Source organism: Poecilia reticulata, chromosome 15 (assembly GCF_904066995.2).
Source record: "Poecilia reticulata chromosome 15, P_reticulata-male-v2, whole genome shotgun sequence".
Classification (NCBI taxonomy): Eukaryota; Metazoa; Chordata; class Actinopteri; order Cyprinodontiformes; family Poeciliidae; genus Poecilia; species Poecilia reticulata.
In genome coordinates, this window is record NC_088844.1 from 15776608 (window position 1) to 15791649 (window position 15042).

General features: G+C 40.1%; 1 long non-coding RNA gene across 1 annotated transcript; it reads left to right on the plus strand.

Moving 5' to 3' along the window:
* Positions 1 to 12595: 12595 nt before the first annotated feature.
* Positions 12596 to 14052, plus strand: LOC145555236 (uncharacterized). The gene is made up of 2 exons (XR_014091343.1): positions 12596 to 13521; positions 13695 to 14052. It is a non-coding gene; the product is annotated as an uncharacterized LOC145555236 (long non-coding RNA).
* Positions 14053 to 15042: the final 990 nt, after the last annotated feature.

Genomic DNA, 15042 nt, shown 5'->3' on the forward strand with positions numbered 1-15042 from the left:
AGGAAGCAAGAGGGTTAATGATGAAACACAAACATTGTTTTCTGTGAGAGAAAAGCCAAAGAGGCTTCACCGATAGACTGGGGGAGGTTGAATAAAAAAAAAAGGATGTTTGTGTGTGTGTTTGCGTGTGTGTGTGTTAGTGGGGGGATGATAGGTGTGTCTGTAAATTCTTCATCCTGCATAGACTGCAAGGGAAACGGCTCGGCGGGTCTTTCAGCCGTGACTTTACAACTAATCCCGTTTGTAAGTTATTATTTATCTTCAGCAAAGTTTGTCAAACTCGGGCTTTGATTTTTTTTTCTCCCCCCCTGAGTTTCCTCTCGTGGCCCACTCCTGCACATGCTCCCCACATAATTTATGACTGCCTCTGGTCCTGATGACAGATTATTAAAAGTAGAATTAGTTTTTTGCTGGGGATTTTTCCTGTGGGAATTGGGAAGGCAGGGCTCTCAGAGGAAGGTCTCTGACGAGGTCTCCATTACTAATAGAGGTGGATTTTTTTTTTTCTCCCTCCCTTCCCTGTGTGATGGCGGAGTGAGAAGACTAATGATTGGAATTTACTGTGGCAGCAATCACGTGGTCGGGATGCAAGCATCGGAGGAGAGGAGAGGTTAAGTTCTTCCCTGTGGAGAGGTTTATTGGATTGTTTAGCACCAGAAGGATAATGTTTTTGTCAGACTGTTGGTGCTTCTGCTGTTCAAATGGTGAGCGGCCTTGTGTGTTTGTGGAGATGAGCGCGTGTGAGCTAAGCTTAAAAGTGTGACTAGATCAGAGAAGAGAGGAAATTCGGAACGCCGACGTGAGAGGAGTCAACCAGGAGGAGTGCATGACTATTTCAGAAAATCAATGTGGTTATTACAAAGTGTGGACACAATGTCAGATATTTACTTTGCGAACTGTAACAAAACAGCACTTTGTTCTCTTCTTCTGAACCTGCTGCCAACTTTCTGATCCTCCCCGATCAGCAACTCTTCTTCACCAGCGCCGCACTTTCCCTCCTCTGCTGACACACAAAGAGGCTTTCCCTTTTCCCCTGTTCACCTGATGGCCGTTTGGAGCCTGTTCCCTCAGCGTGTGTCTGCAGCCTGGGAAGCAGAGGGGAGTCTCAGCACAGCTGAGAGGCTCGGCTTAATCTTATGCATCATTAAGCACTCAGCGGCACGCCGCAGCTCCTCATATACATCATCCACGCTTAATAAACATAATGATGACATAAGATGTAATTCCAGATGAATTTTCATTTTATAGGGAAATGGAGAATTCCTGTAGAAAGGAGGAGAAAAAGAAACGAGGAACGAAAGGAGGGAGAGAAAAAGTAAATTATCTGGGAAGTACAGAATAAATGATGTTTTTTCTCCACAAGATGGATAAGGGGGTTATGGGGGGGCAGTTGAAGTGGGAGAAGAGCACTGAAGGAAGGGAGGGCGGGAAAGGTGAGAGGGCAGCGGGTTGTGGCGGTGGTGGCCTGAGAGTAAAGGGATGGCAGTGGGAACGAGGGGTTTTACAGCGAGGGGAGGATGGGGGGGGGGCATGCCAGAAAAATGTTGGTCATTCCAACTGTTTTAATTGTACGGCTTGATGGACAGGCCGAGAGGACCTGAGGTGCGGCCATCCATCTTAAGCGGGCTATAGCGGTACTGTGAGGAGTAGAGTTTCAAAGGGGGCTCCCAGTCGAAGCTCAGAAATGGGATTCTGATGAAAGTGTGAGAGAATAGTCTGCTCACAGTAAAGGCCAATGAGGGCAGGAGGTCCAAGGTGACTACTGTGCTTCTGCAACATTAAATAAAATTGACTTATTGGGCTTTCAGTTCTTAAATAAATAGTTTACAACAAAACGAGACGCCGTTTTTTCTCGCCTTAGATTGTTGGGCGACTTTGGCTCAGTGTGGCAATCGGTTGCCTTGCAAAAGGAAAGTTCAGGGTTTCTCGTTCCTCATCCTCTGGTCACATGTCAACAAGATCCCCAGCAATGAACTTAACATAAGTTGTCTCCCAGAATGCTAAGTGGGGTAGGAATTTGTGTGCTTTCGTTTGTTCAACGGGGTGAAAGTGGCTCTAAAGTGCTGAGTGGTTGGTATGAGCTAAAAAGTGCTGTATAAATTCAGTCCATTTACCATTTTTACCTTGTTTTTGGTAAAAGGTTCTGTCTAAATAAAAACTCACTGACTGATTGATTTAAAAGGGTAGCAATCAACCTCCATCAGATTAAGGTAGTGATTCTAAGCAAGACAAAGAACAAGAATTGAAATGACATAGGCTTGGCTCATTCATTGAGATTTAGGTCTCTCATCTGGAGGAAGCTCAGAGTGGAGTCGCTTGCTCCTCAATATTAAAAAGGGTTTGGGTTTCCAATTAGGGTGTTCACTGGTTAGCCTCCCTTTGAAGGTTTTCTGGTCATATTTGATATTTGGGAAAATCCACATACTTCACTCTGATATTAGCATAATCATTCATGTCCCAGTGCTGATTTGCCTTACGATGTTTTAAATACCAAGTTATATGTAATTCAAGCCCTAAGCATTTAATTGCAATTCTATATGAGAAACAGAGTTTTAATTCCTAGGTGAAACGATGGTCGAAACACAAACAGCTATGTGAACGCTGAGGTGTACTAACATACTTTGTTGTGGAGAGTTAGTTTTCTATCTTATGTAATCTGCTTTTCCTGTTAGTAGCTATAGTAACTCACCATGTATGTGCATGTGTGCGACGGGAATATTTAATTCTAATTTTGTTGTTTTACTAAAAAAAAAAAAAAGAAAAGGTCCACCGAGGACTGGATTTTGGAAATTAGCCTTTGGCTAGAAAATCTTCATAGAAAAAAAATATTGTTTTGATTTTATCATGCAACATTGCTTACTGTGCTGCCCTTGACTAAATACACTTGAACCAAACTAAATTGAATATTTTCTTGAAGGAAAATAAGGCATTTGTGTGGATGGTTTTGTTTTGACATTTTTTGTCATATGTAAGGACTCTAGTCCTTACTACTCTCTAGTAAGGACTAGAGAGTAGCTCATGAGGAATTTGAGGAACTGCTGTGCTAAGAAAAAGAAATGGTCACTGGGGACCCACCACCCACAGTGTCACACACATAGATCTGATGCACTTTTCCTGACCCTCAGTCCGACGTTCACTCCTGTACATGACACAACTCAGACATCCAACAAACTGAGCAGACAACCAGGCTGGTGGGAGAAAGAACACACCCGGAGGGAGGAGAAGATAAATTGTGAGGTAGGATTTAAAAATGGTAAAGCCCTAAACATTCCACTGAGAATATAGCACATCAACCCCTCTGCATCTTATCGCTGTGCGCTGGTACAGGTGAGATAAAATGTTTTAAAGCAAGTCTACAAATCTCTGTATAATTATGACCACTGACGGCATAGAGACCATAAGTTAAAAAGCGATATTGAGATTTACTATTAAAGATTTTTTTTTATTTTTTATTTTTTCATCCTCTTGGAAGCAAGACACCATTTCGACTGCAGAGCCAGTTTTGTTGCAGGGAAAGCAGTATCCCGTTTGGGTTTCCAGCTGGACCGTGTCCCAGACTGCCATGCCTGGTTAATGTGGCCATTCTGTGTTGCCAGAATTAGAATTCATGGTTTATATTAAACATACAAACACACAAACAAGAAAACAATGACACAAATTGACCTTGAGTGAAGTGAATGTGCTGTAGCTGATTCTCTAAATTGAAACAAATTTCTTAAAAAAACAAACAAAAAAAAAGACTAGGATTAAAGACTTTTAAATTTACTCCCTTAGATTATATAACAACTCCCATCTTTAAGCTAGTAGAGGTGCAGAAGATCAACTCTGCCGATCTGAACACGTAGTCTTGACTGATGCGATACAGTTGGGGATGTTAATGGGGCCTCCCACCATTTGTCTGGTGCTCCGTGCTGCACAAAGGCATTTCTGGATTCAAACCTCAGCATGTTCAGAGCCAGTGGAGCATGCCCAGCTGTATGCCAAGGTTAGATGGGTGCCAAGGGTGCCACTAAATGGAACCTCATCTTCTGCTGTATTCTCCCTTCTCTCCAAACACTAAATGCCACCAAATCACACAATGCAATGCGCAGAACAGATCCAGGGAACAGCAAAACAAAAAACTGTACCAACTCAAATATTATCACATTACACTTCTAACACAGGGCCTTGCGAAATTAAGCACACCACTTAAATTTGTTCTCGCATTTTGTTGTGTTACAAGCACAGACTTCAGTGTATTTGTTTTGCATTTATTATCATAAACGAACATAAAAAAAATCCCTGATTCTTGACTATGTTGACTAATTAGGCGACTTTTCAAGGGAATTAGTTGTACTGGTTTTATTGTACTATGTAACAGTAAAGTGGCTAGAATTCAGCTACATAATTTTCTTTTTTTTGGAAGAGATTTTCAAAACTACACAGCTGTCACTTTTTTTTTGTTATGCTATGCTATGTTTTAGCTTATCGCACAAAGTCCCTAAACGTTCTCATTCCTATTTTAATTTCAGAAGTTTTAGTCAAATTAATCAGAAATCCACCTTTTTATGTTACTTTTCCTTCTTGAGGTTTCATGTTGCAGTTTGTTCTCGCGGTCCTCTGTACTTCTCCCTCCCCAGTGTGTATGTGAGTATAACTCAGAGATAATGTCTTCATCAGTAATGTACTCACACTGCTCTGTTTGCATTGACTTACAGGCCACACTCCCTCTCTCGCGCCCAACACGAAGCCCCGCTCTGCTCCTGGCACCAGACGCAGATTACATCTTGTTTCCCAAACTACTTAAAGTGTCACATGCGTTCGGGCTTTGCTTTTATATCGTGTTATTAATGGCAGTGAGCGCCCACCGCCTCCAGTCCTCTGTGTATGTGTACTTGTGTCTAATTAAAGGCTCCCTGCTTACAGAAGCAGAGAATGGGTTTGCAAGATAGGAAGTAATAATTGTAAATATTATTATTATTATTATTGTTTTCTTGGCTTATAGAGGAATGACATAAAGACTGGGAGAGTCTATTTGAACTGTGAATTGTGAACTGGCTCCATGATTGCAATGATTCGCTGATAAAACCATAAGGGTCAGTCATGGCTGTTATACAAGCTGTGGTGTAAGCCTTACAGTCCTTTCAGCTGAATAATAAGGCAGTCACTTTGCCTGGTGAAAATTTGCAGACAAACTAACTTGTAAAAACCTTCAGGGTTTAATCTTTTGAGAGACTACAGAAAGTTGTGGTGAGTTTCTGGCGTTTTAATCCTTCATGCTCAACACAACTACTGATACTTGTTGTTGGTGCGATTTAATTTCAGCTTTACTCACAGTGTTCCACAGCAAGCAATGCAAAGTTCATTTTCAATGGTCTAATTTGTGTGCACTACATAGTCTGCACATAATGACTTTTATTTTAATAGTTGGGAAAAAAACAACTATATTAGCTTTTTGTTGGTGTTATGTGACCTGCTCTGCCTGCCATCTGAAGACAGAGAGAAAGGAGTTAAGAAATTGGGAGCAAAGTTGTGAATTCATGAAGAGGAGATATCGGGATACTCAAAGACTCTGTGTGTTTGAGTTTTATACTTCTATACCCAAAAGTGGGGCCGTGTGATGAAACGCTGTAATGCATGATGTAAAGCCATCGTGTTTTAAACCACAGAGGAATTCAACTGCATACACATCATTTGACCAAAGGGGCTAACGATAATGTCTAAGGAAAGAAACAGGCTTAGCGTACACAGATTATGTGTGGTTAGTCTCACCTACACACATTTTTACTCTGAATTATCCTTGACCATGATCTGGGACCTCAGCCCCGTTGTTTTGCCCAGGCCCGTTTCTCAGACAGCCGTGGCTTGGCTGGCTTTCAGCTCCCCCTGTCTTAACCTGAAGAATTATGTGCTCAGATAATTAGCTCTTATAGGTACACTCTCCATTTCTCCACTCCACTGGGCACATCATCTTCCTCGCCTCTTTATTGTTTGGTTTGCTTTGTCAGATCGATGTCTTGCTACTGCGTAACCAGCACTCATATCTCAGGCTGCATAAATCACAACAAGGTTTCTGTCGCTTGGGAGAGTGGTGTGGCAGTGCAGCACATGTATACGCTGAGCAACACACACACACACATACACACATAAACAAGGTGGTGGTGCTTCACATAGAGCAAAGTCCCCTCACCTCTCTTCCTGTCCTTCACTCCTTTCCTCTCCCTCTTTTCTCCCACTGAGTGACCACTGAAGAGGAACCCATCAGATTATCCTCTACCCAGAAGTGATGGGTGCACTGGTGGCACCAGAATGAGGGATAGTAGGGGCTGGTATCATGGCTTATGATTGCAGCACCACCCTTGTAATGAATTCAAAAAATGCAAATGGCCCTCTCCATGTAAAAGTTGACATTGTCTCCTGTAATAAATTTTCTGCTGAGGTAAGGCACAATTTACATGCGAATTACAAGCAGCCTTTTTACAGCCTTAATTAGCCGATTCCCTCCTCCTTTCATTGGAGGGTGAAAGATGGACCAAAAGACGATGACATGCACTGAAAACATTGAAATCTGCCGTAGAGCAGATTGTTAAAGCCAAGCGCTGTCCAGCTTTGCAGAAATATACAAAACCCAACACAATCCCTCGTTGTTTGCAGAAAACATTAGTTTTTCTGCTAATGTCTTCCCTAGCAGAAAACCAAACACAAGTATTTCTGCACAAAGCATCCTCATCATCTGACGCTCCTCTGCTTTGAATGACAAGTCTAACATGGCATTCTATTAGGAGGCTTACTCAATAAAGCAATGCTCAATCACTCGTGTCCTTCCCGAGTGCACGGCTTGTGTCAGACCCTCACAAAGAATATGCTCAACACGAGGTCATATATTATAGTTTACAATAAGTACTTGGTCTCCATGACAGCGGAGAGCCACTGGGAGACCAAATTGGCACATACAGCATGCAATAATGTAAACCGAAGCAATGTGGGAAAATTCATGTTCAGATCAAAAGATGATCATGTCCTGATTTCATGCTGCAGAGTTTGCCTTTCCGTCTTATTTTCTCCTATCTGTTAATGTATACATTTGAACCATGGGGGCTAATAGAGCATGTGGCAGCTTTACAATGCAAGGGATCTAAGGGTGGCCAATTCATTCATTCAGCTGATTCTCTCTAAACATGGTCTGGCAAACACATTGTGGAATGTGTGAATAGGATAAATCTGTAATTTATGCTTGATTTAGTCAGAGATTTTGGCGTAATTGGCTCTTTAGTTTTGCGTTGTGATGGCAATGCACTTTCTGGCTGCGATACTTGTGCACAGAAAAACGTCATGCTATGCGTGATGCTGCGATTTATAAAATTAGTTGTGCAGTAGAAACAACTCTTTGTATGTCTCATATTTTAAAGTCCATGCAGAGCGTTTAAACAATCTCTTTGTACTTTGCTTCCATGAACCGCTGCCTTGAAGTTATTAAACTGACTTGATCAAATGGTTTTTCAGAACTTACATTTTGACTTTTATTTTTATTATTTGTGACATATTCTTTTCCAGTTAATTGAAGAAATGATGAACAACTCTGAATAAAGAGACATTTACAGTATTGCAATTTTGTAGCACTAACCTGAAATCACTCTGCTTGAGAAGCCCTTGTGATGTATTGGAGACCTATCCAGGGTCTACTTCACTTCTCTCCAATTTACCCCTGGAAGCAGCTGGAGCACTAAGCATGAAAATGGATGAGAAAATGTATGAATAAGACTTGGGTGTCCCTTTTCCTGTTGTTGGTCTGTCCGCTGTGTCGCTGGCGAAGTAAAACATTTTTTGTACGTAGAGAACTTCCAGTTCCAAAACTTGCCAAATGTTTTTGAAAGACATCATGGCTTTTGCCAAGAATGCGCTCCCCTTGTGCAATGCCAAGTGCAAACAAGTTATTTTTTTTGTCTTCTGTAAACATGAACAATGACACAATTGACCACCCACTTGACCCGTCCGCGTTTCTGTTGCAAATCAGATGATCGTTCTTTTTAAGGCTCACATCATTGCGCTTTGTGAATGTGGTTTTCTGTGTGACAGGTCTCTGGGATGCTTGTTGGGAAAACATTTTGTTTATGCTGATTGGCTCTTTGTGTGTGGCTCCTAATTGATTCGGATGACCAGCGTGTCAAAATAATTAATTTGATTCATTGTCTCTAATAGCTTGTCTCCCATCGAGATGTGATGAGTAATTGACTCGCTCGATGCTTTTGATAACAAAGCCTGTGAGTGGCAGCGTTTCTGTTTGTTTCATTGGTGTTTGTGCCCTTTTTCTCTTTGTATCCGGCTTCACTACATTTATTTCTTGGAGATTTTAAAAGTGGAGAAAACCACACACATGGCTTTCACACAGGGAAAACACGGTCATTACCGACATCAATCACGCACGATATTTTCAGACGTGTTGCTTTAATGTACCATTTTAAATGCAAAGTCTAAGGGGGACACTGCTACCGCTGCTTTTGGCCTCTCTTGGTGTAGGTGTATGTTTTTCAACCACTGTAAAATATGTATGAACAGAGAGAAGCATGGCAGTCACAAGAGAGAGAGAGAGAGAGAGGATGCATTGTCTGTCTTTCGCTGTCATTAGGCAGCGTCTGGAGGATAATGTGGAAGCAGTATGGGGTCTGAGGGAAGTATTTATGACCCTGTAGGAAACTCGTTGGGCTGCGGTGATCGCGGGGAGATAATGGGAGGGAATGGGATGCAACGAGGTGTTCTGAGGGCACCAACCAGACAAGAGAACAGCGAGAATAAATCAATGTTGGTCATTTTCACTCCTCCACCCTCTGACTTTCTGCAACCACCCTCAAGCATTTACACATTCCATCATTAAGAAGTTTGAGTAGAAAGGCAGAAATGCAAGAAATAACAAAAGCATATATATATATTATTTTTTTTGCATATTCGTCTGAGTAGCCGTAAACGTTTTTACCTAAAGAATTTTGTGCAAACTGACAACATAGTAAAGTTAATTTGATTGAAGTCAGACACAGACGCTTGAATGACTTTTCCTGTGACATTGGAAGGCACACAAACAAGACACCTCATTAAACAGGAACAAACTGGAGGGAAATTACACTTAGTTATGGAAATGGATTTTAAGCATGCAAAGCATTACTTGTGCTGACTTTAAGCCGGAATATGATAAACATCAGTGTTGTTGTTAGCTAAGCTTTGATGCCAATGCCATTAAACCGAGAGTGGATGGGAGTACTATCTAACCTGAGATGATTAAAAAGAGACAACTAATTACAGAAGTATATTGACCTTAAAGAAGAGATAATTTAATAAAGTACTGTGTGTAAAGGTTTGAGTGCATTGATGTTTGCTCAAGTACAAGGCACACACTGAGGTAAACATACAACTAAAACATAGATGAACCATAGAGGTATTAAAATTTGCTCTGTGATGGACTGGCGACCTGTCCAGGGTGTACCCCGCCTCTTGCCCCCTGACCGCTGGAGAGAGGCACCAGCTAACTCACAACCCTGGAAGGATTTGCATGCGAGGTAATTGATGGATGGATTAAAATTTTTGTGTCAACTTTCTTTTAGTTGGCAGAAAAGTAGCATTCACATGTAATATTTTATTGAAAAGTACTACATAAGGCACAATGACATCAGAAAGAGGACTTACTTGATAAGCTGACATTGGACACCTTCATTAATATACAGCACTCTCATGAGGGTGCTGTATATTAATATTATTGATCAAAAATGACTGGTACCCCTGATTTAGGTTCTGCAAAGTGCCTTAAAAATAAAGGTTTATTAAAATGTGGGGACCCTAAAATACTGCTGTTCTCCTAACATTGTCATTTAAAAAAAAAAAAAAAATCTACTGTACCATTCTTCCCGTTGCAGGCAAGATAAATCCGTCATCTTCCAGTCTTGATTGTAATAGTTAATCTATCTTTTGAATACAATAAATGTATTTACTGGAATCTTCTAGCGGTAAATGATCAGGATTGTTAATGTAAACAAAAGATTCTGGTTGGGACACTACAGCTAAGCTTCAGTTATCTGAATTAAAGAGATGGGAGCTTGTTGGGTTTGTAAATAAATTCGATTTCAGAATCCTGAGTCCGAGGTCTCCAGTAACCCAGATCATGTGTGAAAATGCTGACTGCTGCTAGGAGCATCCCACAAATTAATAAAATCATCAGAAACATTCAAATTAATTAATTCTTTCTGTAAGTTCATTCTTTCTCCTCCTCCAAGTATAGACGGTTTATAGATCAGCTCATTATCGCCTCTGGCTCCAAATCAACTCTTTTAAACTTTTGTGGCTGACTCAAAGTAACTCTAATGAAATGAACCAACCCTGATTCCCATCCACTGAAAAATGAATCTTTTTTTTTTTCTCCTTAAAATAGGTTATGTTGTTCAGTGTAGTTAAAGGTGACATTGAAGCGAATGTGTGTTTATGTGTTCTCTACAAAATAATCTGTTTGCATTACAGCTTGTATTCCAGTGGCCCCATTATATATTAGAAAAGCAATTAACAGTTCATTAAACTTCGAAGGTGTTAATACAAGTCATAAGACTAAGCCATCTGTCGGATTCTCTCCCAAGCTTGACTTTGATACCATCCGCTAGGCAGCGTTTCTGGACCAATTAAGACTAGATTTAGTCATTTAAATTTGAAAAAAAGAAAAAAAAAGGACATCTTCAGCTGGTTCTTTAATAATAGGCAAACATATGGTGGAGGCTTGGGAAATAATAATGAAGGACATAGCCTCCTTATTTTGGCTGATAAATATTTGGGAAGGAGGTAGACTGAAGCCTCAGGATGCAAAATGTGTCTCCCTTTAAACTCCGTACTCCATTTTAAATGAGACAAGGCGAGCGAGATAATGAGAAACAGTAGAAAAACAGCAGCTCAATAGAGATGGTGCGAACAATGACGGACCCACCTACTCATTTGCCATTTGTTGACTAAATAAATGTTTTGCGTTGGTCTCATCTGTGAACACAAAAAAAATGAACAGGGTGAACATGATTCAATTCATCATGTTTCTTGAGGATTTTGTGAGATTTGCTCTCATTAGTGCCTCATCTGTCAGGAAGACATGCTGATCCTGGCTGGGGGAGAAAAAAAAAGAAAAACGCCTCTCCTCACTTAATTGGGAGCCGCACATGTAGTGAAAGAGACACAGCAGTTATGTCAACCTTTTTACATCCCAAATTTATCTTCCAAACTCAATCCGTCAACATCCTAATTGGCCCTCACTTTATGAATCCTGCACTTGCTTCATCTCTGAGGATCTAAAACTAAATGGAGTCATAAGCTTAACAGATAAAAAGTTGAAATATGCAATGCTTTCCCATCATCCGTTTATATAAATCTCTAGATGAAAGATGGGGATTAGATGAATGTGTCTAGGGTGGCTGAAGGAGGAGGAGACAACATTAAAGCCCTTCAGAGTTTATCAAATGCAGGATATGAGCTTCTACCTTACGGGGAATTATTTTCAGACTGTTAGTTATTAGGACAGTTTCCACGGCTGGTGGATATTTTTGGGAAAATACGTCAAGTGACAGTAAAACAGGTAGCATTGAACGTAGCCCGAATGGGTATTGACATTGTATTGAAGGTGGGGGCAAAAGAATGGTTCTCATTAGTCTTCTGTGAAGTCGTAATGGCAGATTGCCTCTTAGGGTCAGGGGATTGACAAGCTGTGCTCCCCCTCAGCAGATATCTGAGAGCTTTTTATTGGCTTCCTCTGCAAAAAAAACAAAACAAAAAAAAAACAAAAAAGAAAACTGGTTAACCTTGGTGATGGCTCTGATGCTGGAAACATTTCACACAAAGTTCACTTGATCATTAGTAACACAGAGCAGTTCAATTCTGTATTGCCTGGAAGTTTAATCGGCGTCCGTATGTGGGCTAATGAGGTTTTCGAAAAAGCTGGGCGCAGGGAAGATGCTGGGTTTGTTGTTGTTTTTTGGGGGGTTTTTTGTCAGAAAAGTTTCTTTCTCCTACTTAATGAACAGGTGTCTACATAACACAGCCCACCCCACAGATGGCAGCATAATTAGCAGTCATTATGGTGGTCTTCGTGAAGAGCCGGGATCTATTCGGGCGCACAGAGCGCCTAACCTCTTCACCTCCTGACAGGGCCCACAGGGGGCCGCTGACACGTGTTGTTCTTCGGAAGAAGCCAAAGGCCGAGTTCCTTTTTTTTGAGGTGTCATCCTGATGTGCTGCAAAGTCTGAGACATGTGTTCAGGGATCACAATGTCAAAGGACTCTACCTGGTCATGGTATTAATGAGCAAGAGAATCTAGTGGAAAGAACACAGGACACTTTAGGATGGTTAAAAAAAATAAAATTAAAATTTACTGCAATTTTTGGAATTTAGGCAAACAAAAACGCTGATATAAATGTTGAGTAAATGTAGCCCAAAAAGTCTAATCCAATCATCTGATTTAATGTTTTCTATCAAAGTTTTTGAGGCAATAATCTCAATTGAGATTATCGATTATCTAACATCTGATACTTGAGCAAATTCAGTTTCATTTTATTTGCTATTCCCTGAAAAGCCAGGGGCCCATATAGGCAGTACATTGTTTATTATTGACTGTCAACTAAGAGTCAGCACCTGACCATTACTGTTATTGTTTGTGAATCTCCATGCCTTTCTTTCTCAGACTCAGTCGCGGTCCTCGCCTGTTTTGCGCCCTGGGTGAAGAGCCCCAGTGACACTCCTCTTTACGCGCTCATCACACCTCCACCCAAGTTAAGTAATGCATTAGGTGCAGTCATAAGGGCGGTGGCGGAGGACCGGGGCAGGAGGGATGTCTCAACATCCCAGGTGGCTCTGTTTTGGTCTCACAAATATTTTCATTAAACTTAGCATCACTTAGTCAGATTTTTTATTGTTATTATTTTTTTAACATGACTTCTTTATGTCAAACCTCTGCTGGGCTGTATGTGGATTACTTTTCAGTAGGCTTGTGTCTTAGCCTTTTTGTGATACCAAACACTATTTGGCCAGGTTTTTTTAATTTATTTATTTTTATCTATTGGGTTTAATTTCACGCTGTGCAGATACTTTACCGTAATAAATGAGAGCGTTACTTCAAAATGAACCTGGAAAAACCTGACTTGAAGCTTATATGCCTGCTGTCTGGAAATGGTAGTCTAAAAACTCACTACAATTTAGTGCTGACTTAATAAAAAATACTCAGTGTTGGTTTAACTGGCATTAAACATTGTAACACATTCATTACGAGAATCGGGGAAGTTATCATTCCTTGCAATATTATATTATTATATATTTTTTTTCATTTCAATATTTGAATAGCCCATAAAGAATTGCCTATCTTTTAGTTTTTGCCATCTGAGGAATATTAAAGAAATAGAAGAACTATATTATGATGTAGTAATGTTGAGACCTGTATCCAATGCTTCATGCTATTGTGTCCTTTTATTCCAGGTTTACTCCAGACGTTTGTGAGAACTTTAAAAATGCAACAGCTCTGCTTTTGACACCTACAAGTAAGTAGTCACATCTTAAATGTTCAACTAAATTTGGTCGATATTTGAATTTCTTTCTATCATGTTGTTATTGAATATTTATAGATTTGTTTTTTTTTGAATGTGCAATAGTTTTTAAGAATTTACTTGTTTGCCAGAATAACTAACCTGAACTTAAAAATCTTTTCTACCAGCTACAGAACACATTTCATCCTGTGTCACTTTTCTACCAGACTGCGCCTTCTTTGTCAAACCACTTTAGGGGTCCACATGGGCTGCGATCAATGATGAGGGTAAGTGGCTCTGTTTTCAATAGGCTTGTAATTTACCCTCACTTAGAAATGAATTCCATCTAATCTCATTGCACCATGTCAAATCGCAGCGCGACATGCTGTTTTATACTGTAACATTTGGTTATAGTGAAGCAGCTGACTGCTTCCCGCTCCAGCCCAACACCCTCTGGATATTAAAAGTCTGTATTATATGTCACTGAGATTGGATCTGGCTTAAACACTGTGCTTTAGCTGTCTTTGATAAATATATTCAACAAGTTATCAGACTCTCATTTCTTTTCAAATGTCTTGGATGACTGTGTCGTGGTGATTCACTGCGATGTATTGCATGTTTTACCTTTTAAGAATCAAGGTTAAAAGGTAAAAAGCACAAGTGTAACTTCAGCAGTGAGACATTTAGTGAAACTTTGGAGAGCAACAAGTTAGCCTTAAAGGTAATGTTTAAGTGAAAGCTGTTTTAGTGCAGTAAATGTGCATGCTTGCCTCACTGTGGCAAGTCAAGTGAAGAGTAGCACACTTTGAACAACATTTCTAAAACCTTATTAGAACATGCTTGTGAAAGAAGGTAAACCTTTGAAAAATGTAAATTATTTCATTGTTTCGCCCGCATTCTTTCAAAATATTAGTTTTTCTTCAAAGCAGCAGAATGAAGCGGTTGGTGGGAGGAATAGTCTCCAGGTTGTTTGCACTCATAATTTACTCCTTGAAATCATAATGAGGCAGCATCAGAGGAATGTAAGAAGTTCAGCTCCATTGCTACCCTCCCATCAGTGAGTCTTTATTACAGTATTGCTGCTGTTAAGTAGCTCACTGACTGGCTGACCAGCTTTGAAAAACACATTCAGCCTCTTTCCAGTCTGCACAAAATGCTCAACTGGCTCATTGCTTTTAGAGATAAAATGAAGAAAAAAAAATCTCATCAATGAGAATGCTAACACCTGCTAATACAAACCTGTTGTCAACCTAAAGCTAAGACTGTTAAGTGCTTTCATGCACAGATTTTGCATGTGGGAAATGATCTTACTGCAAAACCTACGTGGCAGAAATATTTGGATGAGTAATATACTTTTAAACAATCATTGTTGTATTGGAGAAGCATATACTCTTTTGAAGAAGCCAATCTTCAATTTGACATTTATTCATCAGGAGCTAACACTTTGACATTCACTAAAATAAATGCAATTGAAGCCTTTTTCTATCAAGAATCTCTCTCTGTCACATTTATTTTATTATAACTATTTTCAAAAGA